The 14,674-nt window shown below is 44.6% G+C and overlaps 1 protein-coding gene and 1 long non-coding RNA gene across 3 annotated transcripts in view; one reads left to right on the top strand and one right to left on the bottom strand.

The window, feature by feature from the left end:
* The window catches only part of RNF38 (ring finger protein 38), a 256,727-nt gene that overhangs the window by 55,796 nt on the left and 186,257 nt on the right, over window positions 1-14,674 (bottom strand). The gene's annotated exons all lie outside the window — the stretch shown is intronic.
* LOC138785828 (uncharacterized) overlaps window positions 1-14,674 on the top strand; it is a 46,697-nt gene that overhangs the window by 5,499 nt on the left and 26,524 nt on the right. Inside the window, exon 2 of the long non-coding RNA XR_011362159.1 lies at window positions 4,336-4,440. This is a non-coding gene — a long non-coding RNA (uncharacterized lncRNA). The remainder of the gene's footprint in view (window positions 1-4,335; window positions 4,441-14,674) is intronic.

The raw sequence follows: 14,674 nt of genomic DNA, 5'->3' as shown, positions 1-14,674 counted from the left end.
CCAGGTCTTGTTCTCTCCCCTCTAGCCTGTGCCTGTCTTCTCCTGCAGACGGCGCGCATTGAAAGGACGTCATATTGCAGCCTGTAGGAGAAGGAAGGAAGTGTCCTCTCCTGCCCCAACAGAGCGACGCGCACATCACAGGGGAGCTGCGGGCCGCATCGGGAGGTCTAAAGGGCCGGATTCGGCCCGCGGGCCAAAGGTTCCCCACTGCTGCACTAAAGAGTACGACTGTCCCTGTTAGGGTAGGGCCACACAGTGTTTCTGGAGTCTGTTTAACATATCTGTTTTATGGGGGGGGGGGGGGGAACAGATGCAAAAATGGATTAAATTGTGTGCATTTGTTTGGATCTGATTTTCCATTGGATCTGTTTTTATTTTTTAGCATACAGAAAAAATGTGGTTGAGCACATTTTTGTGTATGTTAAAAGTAACCGCTTAAAAACGGATCCATTATAGGTACTGCAAAAACGCAGTGTGAACCCAGCCTTACATGCAACTTTTCTATGTTACATAGAATATTTAACCTCAATTAAAATATATAATGTTTGTGCCAATGCTGATATAAACATTTCTTGTCCCCCAGATAGGCTTGTATTTGTCTGGTAGTATTTCATGCCTGCTGCTTTGGACAAGCTCTGCTATTTAGAAATTGCAGTTGCACATTGCCAGTAATGTCAGCCAGACTAGGAGGAATCTGGCAGTGAACATGGGCAGGGGATTCTGACTGCTGCTCGGGATGTATGGAATGCATGCAACTCCTGACAGAACACTAGCTATTGCCAGTTCTCTCAAGTAGGACAAAGTTTACTAGTTACCAGCCAACAAGGGTTGGGTTCACCAGACCCCACGGTGCTTTCATCTTCCTTTTAATAGTGCAGAAGTTGGTAATAGTTAATAAAAAGACAATTCACTCTTATGCAGGTGTCACAGTGTTTTTTGGAAGATTGCTGCTTTATTTGGGGCAGTTTCATTAAATTTTTTGAGCCCGAAACAAAAGAGGAGTCAAAAGAAATGGGAATGTACAAAAAGGACTTGTATACCTGCTTTCTACTGGATTTGTTTCTGGAAATGCAAAGAAATGCAGAAAATAATGCAGGAGACCCCAGCCTTTTAAGGGTGCCTTTACACACAGATTTATCTGGCCAGGGTCGGCCTTAGGTTAGATGGCGCCCTGTGCAGAATATTCTTTTGGCGCCCCCCTCCCGGCTGATTGTAGCCCATCCCAAGCCTATCTCTTGGAGACAAACACTGTATATACTGCTTACACAAACAGATACAGTCACATATTCACATACAGACACACTTGTACTGCTTACACACAGATACAGTCACATATTCACATACAGACACACTTGTACTGCTTACACAGACACACACAGCCACACAGGAGCATGCTGGGAGTTGTTGTATTCCACACACACCACACAGGAGCATGCTGGGAGTTGTTGTATTCCACACACAGCCACATATGAGCATGCTGGGAGTTGTTGTATTCCACACACACCAACACATGAGCATGCTGGGAGTAGTTGTATTCCACACACACCACACAGGAGCATGCTGGGAGTTGTTGTTGTATTCCACACACACCCCACAGGAGCATGCTGGGAGTTGTTGTATTCCACACACACCACACAGGAGCATGCTGGGAGTTGTTGTTGTATTCCACACACAGCCACATATGAGCATGCTGGGAGTTGTTGTATTCCACACACACCACACAGCAGCATGCTGGGAGTAGTTGTATTCCACACACACACACCACACAGGAGCATGCTGGGAGTTGTTGTATTCCACACACACACCACACAGGAGCATGCTGGGAGTTGTTGTATTCCACACACACACACACACACCACACAGGAGCATGCTGGGAGTTGTTGTATTCCACACACACCAACACAGGAGCATGCTGGGAGTTGTTGTATTCCACACACACCACACAGGAGCATGCTGGGAGTTGTTGTATTCCACACACACCCCACAGGAGCATGCTGGGAGTTGTTGTTGTATTCCACACACACACCACACAAGAGCATGCTGGGAGTTGTTGTTGTTGTATTCCACACACAGCCACATATGAGCATGCTGGGAGTTGTTGTATTCCACACACACCACACAGGAGCATGCTGGGAGTTGTTGTATTCCACACACACCACACAGGAGCATGCTGGGAGTTGTATTCCACACACACCACACAGGAGCATGCTGGGAGTTGTTGTATTCCACACACACACACCACACAGCACTAACACACACTCCACTAACACACAGACATACACACAGACACATACATATACTCACACAGAAGGATCAGTGGAGGATGTCTCTGCCCATGAGGAGGAGGTGGAGGAGGTAGAGCGGAGGATCACAATGCTGATGTCTCCGTCCGGAGGGAGAGGGGGCGGGGCATCTATGAGTCGGGAGACGCTGTGGGGGGCGGGGGAGGGGGCCAGGCTGCAGTCACATGTCTGGGGGAGAGGAGGCTTCTCCTTGCTGACACTCAGCAACACTGCTGTGCCTGCGTTATATGGCCTCAGGGGGAAACAGGTAGTGCCCCCTTCCTGCTGGGAGTGCAAAGCGCCCTGTGCAGCCGCACTGCTCGCACACCCCTAAGGCCGGCCCTGTATCTGGCAGATTGTTGAAGCCAAAGCCAGTAATGGATTTGAAAAGATGAGAATCTCAGTCTTTTCTTTATGACCTGTTCTCTATTTATTGGCTCCAATGATCTGTCAGATAAATCTCTCTATGTAAAGGCACCCTTAAGGCCCTATTACACAAAACGTTTATCGGCTGTTACGGCCGATCATCGTCTTGTGTAATAGCAGACAACGGTCAGATGACATGACATGAGAGAGATTTATCTGACAGATTTTGGAAGCTAAAGCCAGGAATTGATTTGAAAAGAGGAGAAATCTCAGGATTTCCAATATGACCCATTCTCTGTTTACAGTCTGTTCCTGGCTTTGGCTTCAAAGATCTGTCAGATAAACCTGTCTGTGTAAACGCAGCATAATGTAGCAACGATCTGCTGCTGTCACCCCATGGAATAGGATCGGCGGCAGTAGACCGCTGCTACCTGCTATGGGCTGCCTGGACGATCTAGCGATCACCCAGGCAGCCCCCCCGCAGCTCCCTGTGCCCCCCCCCTTTACTCACCCGCTGACTGCCGACGAGTGTAATAGCTGACAGCGCTCGTTTGCTCCTCTCCGTTGCCCCAAGTAATAGGGGCTTTAGTCTGACGATGCGTTTACACTGACAAATTTATTTGACAAATTTTTAAGGCCAAGGCCAGGAACAGACTGTAAACAGAGAACAGGTCATAAAGGAAAGACTGAGATTTCTCCTCTTTTTAAATCCATTCTTGGCTTTGGCTTCAAGAATCTGTCAGATAATCTGTCTGTGTGAACGCACCATTAGCTGGGTTCACACACAGTATATTTCAGTCAGTATTTTGATCCTCATAGCAACCAAAACCAGGAGTGGATTGAAAACACAGAAAGGATCTGTTCACACAATGTTGAAATTGAGTGGATGGCCGCCATTTAATGGCAAATATTTGCTGTTATTTTAAAACAACGGCCGTTGTATTGAAATAATAGCAGTTTTTTACCTTTATATGGCGGCCATCCACTCAATTTCAACATTATGTGGACAGAGCCTTTCTATGTTTTTAATCCACTCCTGGTTTTGGTTGCAATATGAGGACCACAATACTGACTGAAATATTTCAGGCAGTATTTGGTCCTCATGTCAGGTCCTCAGGGCAACCAAAACCAGGAGTGGATTGAAAACACAGAAAGGCTCTGTCCACATATTGTTGTAATTGAGTGGATGGCCGCCATTTATCCACATATTGTTGTAATTGAGTGGATGGCCATCATTTAATGGCAAATATTTGCTGTTATTTTAAAACAACGGCTGTGGTATTGAAATAATGGCAGTTATTTACCGTTATATGGCGGCCATCCACTCAATTTCAACATTATGTGGACAGAGCCTTTCTGTGTTTTTAATCCACACCTGGTCCGGTTGCTATGAGGACCTGATATGAGGACCAAATACTGCCTCAAATATACTGTGTGTGAACCCGGCCTTAGACTGGTTTAAAGTTTTAGTAGCAATGGATGATTCATAAATACAGCTTTGTTCCTTGTATATATGTTCTGTTGAATACTATATATTGTGAAAAAACTGTTTCATTTGCAGGAGCATATCTTAGGTCTGTAATATGGTACAGCAGGGAATGATTCTTTGGGCTTATAATAGTCTTTAAGCTTGGTTTTAGTGTTTTACTTAGAAAAAAAACCCTTTCCCCTTCCTCCTTTTTTTTAGTGTAGCCCTGAAGGGGAATGCCACATACTCTGGTGGGAAATACAGAAACAGTGGAGTGAACCTATACCTTATCTGTCATATATCCCTGCTTCTATCAGTGACAATGTAAGTAGGTACAATTTACAGATAAATGTTTTGGAATGTGGCAAGCCTGATACTTATCTACCAAAAACCTTATAGAAAAAAGCTCCACATTAAGGCTATGTGCACACACTAATAAAACCTGGAGTTATAAAAAAGAATAATTGTAATAGATATAAAAACCAACAGGTTTGTTTTAATTTTATTTAAAAATGTGTTATGTAAAGTCTATGAAAAATCGGTGGTAATTCCTAGGACAATTAAAATAATGAGCATGTGTATTATTTGCGGTCGTTAGTGTGGGATATTAATTCCTTCAAAGGATAGATAACCAGCCAAATTCTTAAAGGGGTTATCTAGCGAAAATCTTTTTCTTTCAAATCAACTGGTTTCAGAAAATTATATAGATTTGTAATTTTCTTCTATTTAAAAATCTCATGTCTTCCCATACTTATCAGCTGCTGTATGTCCTGCAGGAAATGATGGTTTCTTTTCAGTCTGACACAGGACTCTCTGCTGACAAAGGAGCCCTATGCCTAATGTAGCCTTTGTACTCTACCGGAACTATAGTAGATATCTGTAGTGAAGTAATACTCATACCCACGTTTAGACAATGTCTGACTGCCCTTCTGCCCCCTAGTGTTGTAGAACCCGTCCTAGGTGAATGGCATGAGCCCCAGCTGTGGTTATCTGGGTGTAGCTAGGTGTCCGAAATTTCCCAGTTACCTGCACTGCGCAGTGGGATACGTAGACCTTTTCTTGACGGTAGCTTTGTCCTACTGGGGTCAACTCCGCTTTCTTCAGGAGTCAGTCCTGCACTGTTTAGACACGATCCTGGCGTGGATTAGGGTTTTCCTTAGTGGCCGCTCTCCCCTACTTGTAGCTTAGCACTGCATAATGGAAAAGGTCTGAAAGGACTCTCCTGCACTCTCCACACTGGATACCTAGTGTGAACGCACTTGGTGTCCCTGACAGGGTCCTGGCAAAAGCCAGGCCCTGGCTTAACTTCAGCAGAGACTGTCTTGTTTTTGTGTCCTCTCTCACTGAAAAACTAAGTAAGACTAAACTGCACTTCTTCCACCATGTAACTCCTCCTACAGGGGACTTTGTGTATCCTCCTGTGAGTGGTGGGGATAAGTGTGTGCAAGAGAAAAGACCAGAGAGGATAGGACAGGGAGAAACAGCACCTCTTAGAGGTCAGCACATAACACATGGTCCGCGCCCCCCGTTCCGCCCCCTACACAACCCCTAACCGCCCCCCCCCCCCCCCCCCCCCCCCCCCCCCCCCCCGGCGCACCTGGCAGAAAGTGGCAATTTGCGAATATTTTATTCACAAAACGGCCATTTGCGAATAAAATATTCGCAAATTGCCACTTTCCGCAAAAAAGTACGCCTTTTTGTGTTGTTACATGTCGCCCAAAGACATAAAAAGTCATGATGATCTAACAATAAGAAGTCAGCATATAACAGGAGGATATTTATAATGCAATCAATGCTATGGGAATGCATATGTTCAGAAAACATTCAGCTCAGAGCCCCAATAGTGATATAATGTAAGCCTCCCCTGCCACTGGCATATAAGAAATTAATTTAACCCAACTGTACTTGCAAATGTTCTGGTACATAAACACTAAGAACAGCTATCAATCCCAATGCCGTACAAATGATTTCACTAACTGGAAAATAAACCCACGGCTCTCCCATCTAACTTTATTTGTACATAGTAAAAACCAATGTGGCATCACAACACAGCTCCGTCTATCCACCCCAATCATAAATTTATGGCAAATCAAAGCCACGTTTTATACTAGCATATGTTTAAACAGATGGGTAGGCACTCTTACATTTTTGTGAGGTAAAAAAAAAAACCCTTTAAATCCCAGAGATTTCCCATCTTCTATTAATGGAAGATAAGTAGGAACTGATTGAGGGTGCTACAATCATCACTGACATTCATAGCAATGGATTTAGTGGCCTCTTATTATGCATTAATGTGGCAGTCACTAAAGGGCTTTATTGATACATGTTTTTATGGTGAGGCAGGTAAAGCAAGGCATGAGAGTCCCATACTGTGTTTAATGGGAGCTTGGTGACTTAGCAGTAGCCTGGCTCTTGCTCTAAAAGCCAAGTCAGGGAAACTGTTTAATTCTTAGAAACTGTGGTAAATAGCAATAGGGCATCTACGTGGTTTCATGTGTAGGGTCTGATGTGGTTTCAGACTGTTAATGAGTTTCTAGTTGGCACCAGAGGAACCAATGAAGGTTCCCAGATCTGCCATGTTTGAACTCTTTTTTTCAGGGCCTAGTGGGATAGCCAACAGGCATAATATACTGCACTATATAGGTAGTGTGCTGAATTAAGTAAACAGTCAAACATTTACATGTCTAAGTCCTTGTGGAAATCATAACAAAAAAATTGTACAAAAAATCCAACAAAAAAAAAAATCGATGTTTTTCCGTTACCACTTTTTATGAGGAAAAATATTATAACTGGTATAACTGCATTTATAATGACCCTATCTATTATTATTTTGCTCTGCTTAAGAAATCCATATTGCTATTCTTTTGCCAATCTAAATGTAACCCCTTCATGACTGAGGTCATTGGTGCCCGAATGTCCGGGTCAAATCAATGCAATGTTCCTCCCCGCCTTCTAAGAGCCATAGTGCTTTTATTTTTTCCCCCTACAGGGCTGGTTGGGGTGTCATTTTATTGCGCCATGATCTCTAGTTTTTATTACTATCATATTGGTGTAAAAGAAAAATTTTGATGTCTTAAAAAAAAAAAATGTTAGGGGCGCATGCGCAAAGCTCGACGGTGAGGACGCACCTCATGTGAGCTCCGCTCCGTCTGTGACTAACCCGGTTATCTTCAGCGCCGCTTCACGGCTCCTAAGCTTCACACCCGTTCCCACCGACTGGGGAACATGTCTAGAAAGAGCAAGAAGACAAAGGAACCCTTACCGCAACGATTATCACAGTCAATTCCCAACATCTTCAGGACCATGCAGGCCTCACAGGAGGGAGCGAGCGCCATCTTGGACACGCTGTGGGCCTCGGAGGAGGGGGACGGCGAGGAGAACTCTTCAGACCCTCTGGATGCACCGACGCTGTTCCGGTCCATCAAACAGCTTTTCAGGCAAGAACTGCGGAAAGTCCTCGCTGAGTTTACCACACAGGTCCAGGAATTGGGCCAGAGGGTCTCCGATGCAGAACATAAGATAGATGAAATTGCTGACACCCTAGAGGCAGACCACCTGGACTTTAATGAATACAATGAGCGCCTGAGCCTTATGGAACTAAAATTGGAGGACCTTGAAAACCGGTCCCGCCGGGCGAACATCCGTATACGGGGTTTGCCCGAAACGTACACCGATCTTAAAGGTACTGTAACTGCTTTGTTCCAGTCGCTGCTCCCCTCCTCCCTGCCTGAATTGCTGAGGCTAGATAGGATCCACAGGCCTCTCAATAAACCACGCAATGCTGATGTCCCACGGGATGTAATCCTAAAGCTGCACTACCCGGAGCAAAGGGACCCTATCATGGCAGCAGCCAGGAATCTTGACCCTTTACCAGGCCTCCCTGCCACGGTGCGACTTTACACAGACCTGGCCCCCTCCACTCTGGAAAGAAGACGCCAATTACGCCCTATCACCATGGCGCTGATTAAAAATAATGTGAAATATCGCTGGGGCTTTCCTTTTTCTCAGAATTTTACAATTAACAATCACAATTATATGGTGCGAACACTGCATGACGCGCGCGAAGCGCTGACGAAGGAGGACATACTGTGTGACGACTCGGACCCGCCTCCATTACCACAGAGACAACAACGACCCATGCGTTCCTGGTCCACAGTGAAGGCGCCTTCCAGAAGACTAACTGCCCAAGTGGGCGAGGACGCTGCATCTACCTGAGCCTTCCTCAATATGTTACGGTTATGAGGTTCCTACTGTACATTCTATTTGCCTAACCCAGTTTTGGTGGTGATCGGTGCATTAGCCGGTCACAGTCGGTTAACCATGTTGCCTACCATACCCTTGGGTATGTCTGGATTCGGTTGGTCAATCTCCGGATTCCCAGCCCTTCTGGTATATCTTGGTTTTTTGTTTACAAGTTTCTTTCTTAGTTCTGTTCTTCGTCTGTTTTCTTATGTTATGTTTGCCTTTGTTTGTACAGTGTCGTGTCTTATATCTGTTCAGTGTCCGCGGATGAACTGGAATCCTGCAACTATAAGCCGAAGAGCCGGCTGCGTCAGTCGACTAGCACTACCTTTTTGCACTTTCCTCAACCCATTGCATGTGTAGAGTACTCTCCCACAATGTGAGGGGATTTAATTCCCCGGTTAAGCGTAAAAAGGCATTCCGGGACTACCTCAAGCATGCCCCTGATGTCATAGCTCTCCAGGAATGCCATTTTACACCTCACTCCTTTCCTAAGTACTTCCACCCTCAGTACTCTAAGATCCACATAGCCCCGTATCTTACTAAGACCAGGGGAGTCATGTTCCTTCTCCGTAATTCTTTTCCCTTTACCTTGCAAAAAGAAATCATAGACCCTGAGGGTCGATTTCTGGTACTGATGGGTGAGGTATATGGAAAGCAACTCTATTTGGTTAACTCGTATGCCCCTACCCATGATCCGCTAACCTTCTTTACGAGCATGTGTACACTTATTTCTGATTTACAGTATGATTTCCTGATCTGGGCTGGTGACTTTAATATGGTTTACAACGGTAAATTGGACAGGTCCAACGACGCTCCTCTGCGCCGTACTGGTGCCCAGCAGCGTCTTTTGGCCTCATCCTTCTCTAATTTAGGGGTGGCGGATGTGTGGAGGGAACATAATGGTACTGCTAGAGGTTACACTTATTTTTCACCTACCCATCATCATTATACCAGGATTGACTGGGTCTTAACTTCCACATCCACACTCCCTGCGCTCCTATATGCTAGACATGTTCTTTCTTTCTGTTTGGTCGGATCATGACATAGTGTTGGCTGAATTTGACTTTGTAGGCAAATTATCTACGCCCTTTAAATGGAGGCTCAATGAATCCTTTCTGACGAACCCTCGGTCACGCCAACAGCTTCAGGGCGATCTTATGTCATATTTCCAAGCCAATGCTGTGTCATCGTCTGACCCTTGTTGGGTTTGGCTGGCCCATAAAGCATATATGAGGGGTAGACTGATTTCCCTAGCTACTGGGGTAAAGAGGGACCGCAACAGGGCCCAGGCCGCATTAGAAAATAAGCTTTTGAGACTATCTATTGCACACCAACGCAACCCTAATATTTATTTAGCTAAAGCTATGACTGATGTTAAGCTACAGCTTGATGCAGTTCTCACCCACAGGACGGAAAAGGCGGTACGCTGGACGCAAGCTACGTACTATAAATGGGCTAATAAACCGGATAGACTCTTGGCTAGAATGTTAACCCAGAAACAGAAGATAAACTGTGTGCATAAACTTCAGGTACGCCCGGGGCTCTGTACGTCTCATCCTGACCGCATTTACCGTACTTTCCATTCTTTCTATTCTTCTCTCTATGCTAACCCCATCTCTTCTTCTGACCCCAAAATTATGCAATTTCTTGACTCCCTCCCCCTTCCCTCAATATCCTCCGAAGAACAATCCCTTCTTAATCGTCCTATCACGGAGGAGGAAGTAACAGAGGTGATCCGTCGCCTCAAATTAGGCAAAGCACCTGGCCCTGACGGGTTCTCAGCAATGTACTATAAAAAATTCCTTCTCCATGTTGTTCGCCCCCTAACTTTATTCTACAACTCTCTCCCTGATCGCCAGTCTGTTCCCTCTGAATTTTTGGATGCTATGATTACCCTCATTCCCAAACCCAAGGACCCCACACTATCCACTAACTATAGACCCATCTCCCTAATAAATCCTAATGCTAAAATACTTACTTCTATCCTTTCTTCCTGCCTTAAACCTCTCCTTCACCAATTAAACTGTAGTGATCAGGTGGGGTTCATCCCGGGAGGCAGGCCCCGGACAACATTCGTAAAGTTCTAGATATTATTAACTGGTCCAACGCCTCCACAACACCATTAATGTTATTGGCGCTTGATATAGAAAAGGCGTTTGATAGCTTGTCCTGGGCCTTCCTCTTCGGGGTGTTGAGTCGCATGGGGTTTGGAGGGTCGTTTGTTCATATTTTACGTTTACTGTACTCCACGCCTTCAGCGTTTCTTAAACTCCCCTCCTCTTCTGCTACCCCTATTTCCATTGGGAGGGGCACTGGCGAGTGCCATCCGCATTAACCCAGACATTAGAGGGGTTGATATTGCCTCCCATACCTATAAGTTGCATTTATTTGCAGATGACTCTCTACTCACTCTGACCCAACCCTTAATCTCCCTCCCAAACCTGTTCAGTACTCTGGCTGATTTTGAAAGGGTTTCAGGGCTTCGTATCAATCAAGCCAAATCTGGAACTCTCTATTGCAACGTTCCCCTGTCCCAACAAAAACTTATTTCTTTGAACTTTGGCTTTCAACCCTCCTCTCGGTCACTTCCCTACCTAGGAATAAAACTTACCAACTCTTTATCTAACCTATATGCTGCTAACTATCCCTCTCTTTTCTCTGCTGTAAGGACAGACCTCCACAAATGGAACCGGACTCATCTTTCATGGCTTGGCAGGGTGAATGCGGTGAGGATGGTCATTCTGCCCAGGGTATTATATTATTTCAGGTGTCTACCGATCCCCCTGGTCCGCCTGGACCGGACGGGCCTTCAAAAAGATATCTTTCGCTTTATTTGGAATGGCCGTAAGCCTCGCATTGCTGCTAAGGTCATGCATGTACATAAGAGGTCTGGAGGTCTGTCGGTTCCTCATCTCTACAACTATTATTTGGCAGCAAGGTTAGCACAATTAATGCTCATTAATGCAAATGAGGGTCGGCCTCAATGGGCCCAACTGGAAACTGATCTAATAGCCCCCTACTCATTGCCAGCCCTCATGTGGTCCCCTCTGCCAACTCTCCCTCAGCTTCACGCCTCGGCCCAAATTGTCTTACATTCATTGGCACTATGGCGCAGGGTCCGGTTCAAGAAAAATCTGCAGTCCCCAGTCTCGCCCTTATTACCCCTGTTTGGGAACCCTTCCTTTCCCCCTGGTCTGTCTCCCCTTATGTTCCAGTGGTGGATAAAAAATAAGTTCTCTAGGCTCCACGACTTTCTGGCAAGAAAACGTTTGTACACGAGGGAGGCATTTGTGGCTCACTCCCACATGCCTTCTTCTGAACTGTTTAGGGCTAACCAGGTCTTCTCGTATTTTAGTGATATTTTGCCTAGTTCTACAGAGATCCTGATGACAGATTTTGAACGGCATGCGCTTTATACCCCTTCTAGGACGGGTATGCTATCCCTTCTCTATTCTATGCTTAATCACCTGCCACCAGAGGTCAAGCTGCCCTATATGGCACTGTGGGAAGCTGATCTCCATATATCTCTATCCCCTATCCAGTGGAAAACAAGTAGTGAAACTCTTAGTAGGGGTAGCATGCAGGTCTCCCTGACGGAGACTGCGCTTAAGATCTTGCATAGAGCGTACTATGTTCCTGCTAGGCTCCACGTTATTTACCCAGATGTCTCCCCACTGTGCTTTAGGGGGTGCATAGCTGATGGCACCATGCATCATATCTGGTGGTCATGCCCAATAGCCCATACATTCTGGATATCTGTAACTAGGTTGATTTCAGATATCATTGGACACAGTTACCCAGTGACTCCACAAGCGTGTCTCTTTGGCATTAGGCCATCCAAAATGTCGAACCAAATGTTTAAATTATCGCAGTTTATCCTTTTGGCAGCACGTATCCATGTGGCCGCTAGTTGGAAACAAATGCATTTGTCTCTGGATAAAGTTATAGCTAGAGTTAACGACATTATGCTTTCGGAAAAAATTGCGGCAATACGTGGAGACGTGGTGGCCCTTTACGAGAAGACCTGGTCCCCTTGGTTTACTTCCTCATATGTTACAGATGTCTCCTATTATATTTCCATATGATCCCCGATCACCCTTCCTCCTTTCCATATGACATCTATTATTATTGTTTTATATGCATGCACGACGCTGTACCTAGAATTTCTGTTATGTTTTGTAGCTTTTGTAACTTTTCATGTTTTCTAAAAGTTGGCCAAGTAGGCCACTGATTGCTGTACTTGCTTCTCTTGCTTCCTAATAAACTTGATATGTTTGACACTATAAAAAAAAAATGTTATATATAATTTTAACCCATAGCTGCACCAGGACGTTACTGAACGTTTAGTGGGCACTGTCCGATCGCCGTGCCCGCTAATTAAGTACTTAGAAGCAGCTGTCAAAGTTGACAGCTGCTTCTAAATACTTGCTCATATCCATCCCTGGTGGGCTAGTGGGGGGATCGCCCCCCTGCGGCGCGATTGCGGGGGGGCGATCCCCGCATCCATCCCGGGCCGGGGTCTGCGCCGTAATGGCGCTGATCCCGGCTCGGCATTCTATTGCTTTTGGCTGCAGCAGCCAAAAGCAATAGAACACCGATCTCATGGATTCATGCAGTATAACTATACTGCATGGATCTCTATGAGAGATCAGAGTGCATATACTAGAAGTCCCCCAGGGGGGCTTCTAGTATATGTGTAAAGTAAAAGAAAAATGTATTTTTAATAACACAAAATCCCCTCCCCTAATAAAAGTCTGAATCACCCCCCTTTCCCCATTTTATAAATAAAAATAAATTAATTAATTAATAAACAAACATGTTTGCTATCGCCGCATGCGTAATCGCCCGAACTATTAATTAATCACATTCCTGATCTCACACGGTAAACGGCGTCAGCGCAAAAAAATCCCAAAGTGCAAAATTGCGCATTTTTGGTCGCATCAAATCCAGAATAATTGTAATAAAAAGCGATCAAAAAGTCATATATGCGCAATCAAGGTACCGATAGAAAGATCACATCATGGCGCAAAAAATAACACCTCACACAGACCCATAGACCAAAGGATAAAAGCGCTATAAGCCTGGGAATGGAGCGATTTTAAGGAACATATATTTTCTCTAAAAGGTTTTAATTTTTTACAAGCCATCAAATCAAATAAAAGTTATACATGTTACATATCGTTGTAATCGTAACAACTTAAGGAACATATATAACGAGTCAGTTTTACCCCAGGGCGAACGGAGTAAAAACAACCCCCCCCCCCCCCCCCAAATAAAAAAAAAAACATTTTTTTTTTTCAATTTCACCACACATATAATTTTTTTCTGGTTTCCCGACACATTTTAGGCAAAAATTACATCTGCCATAGCAAAGTACAATTAGTTGCGCAAAAAATAAGGGCTCATTTGGGTCTCTAGGTGGAAAAATGCAGGCGCTATGGCCTTATATACACGAGGAGGGAACCCCTAAGGGTTAAAACAATCAGCAATCCTGTTTTTTTTCCCGTTTATGCCGTTTACCATGCGGAAACAATAATGTTATATTTTAATAGGTCGTACAATTCCGTATGCTACAAAAGGTAATATGTTTATTTTAAATTTTTTTCATATTTTTATAAAGAGGTATTCTAAACTTTTATTGGGGGGGGGGATCAGTGTTATCAGCAATCTGTGCACAGAGCCTGCCTGAGAGCAAACACTATGCACAGATCGCCGATCCGACAGGACGAAGGTAAGTGGCTTACTCCCGCCCATCAGTACAAGCGATCGGGACCCCCGCAGCAAGGGGGTCCCAATCAGTCGGTGACAGGTGCTTAAGATGTCACTAACTTCCTTAAACGTGGCGATTGCTATAGATTGCAGCGTTTAAGGGGTTAATGACAGGCAGCTTTCTGTCATTATTTCCGGCTTCGGACACACTGATTTGTGAGGGACTGCTCACATCTCAAGCCCCTGAAGTCAGGAACGTAGATATACAGAGATGTTTATAAACGTATTGCTGACGTGAAGGGGTTAAAACCTAATTAATGAAGTTAATCTGAAAAAATATAATATTTGGGATCAATGAAAGCTACAACTTATCCTGCAAAAAATCAAAGCCCTCATATGTTAAAAAAAATAAAAATATGGCTTTTAGAAAGTGACAATGGGAAACCAAAAACGTCTTGTTACACTATAAATAGGCATATTGAATTACATATTTGTTAAATGTTGACTGTAGTTGGGAAAAGATTTTTCAATGAGTTTTAATTGATTGGGTTCACACATGGCATTTAACTAGTGTTAATTCAGAATTTTTACCACAATTTTTCCG

This window comes from Dendropsophus ebraccatus, chromosome 3 (genome assembly GCF_027789765.1).
Source record: "Dendropsophus ebraccatus isolate aDenEbr1 chromosome 3, aDenEbr1.pat, whole genome shotgun sequence".
In the NCBI taxonomy this organism is placed as follows: Eukaryota; Metazoa; Chordata; class Amphibia; order Anura; family Hylidae; genus Dendropsophus; species Dendropsophus ebraccatus.
This window is presented reverse-complemented; position numbering and strand designations above follow the sequence as displayed.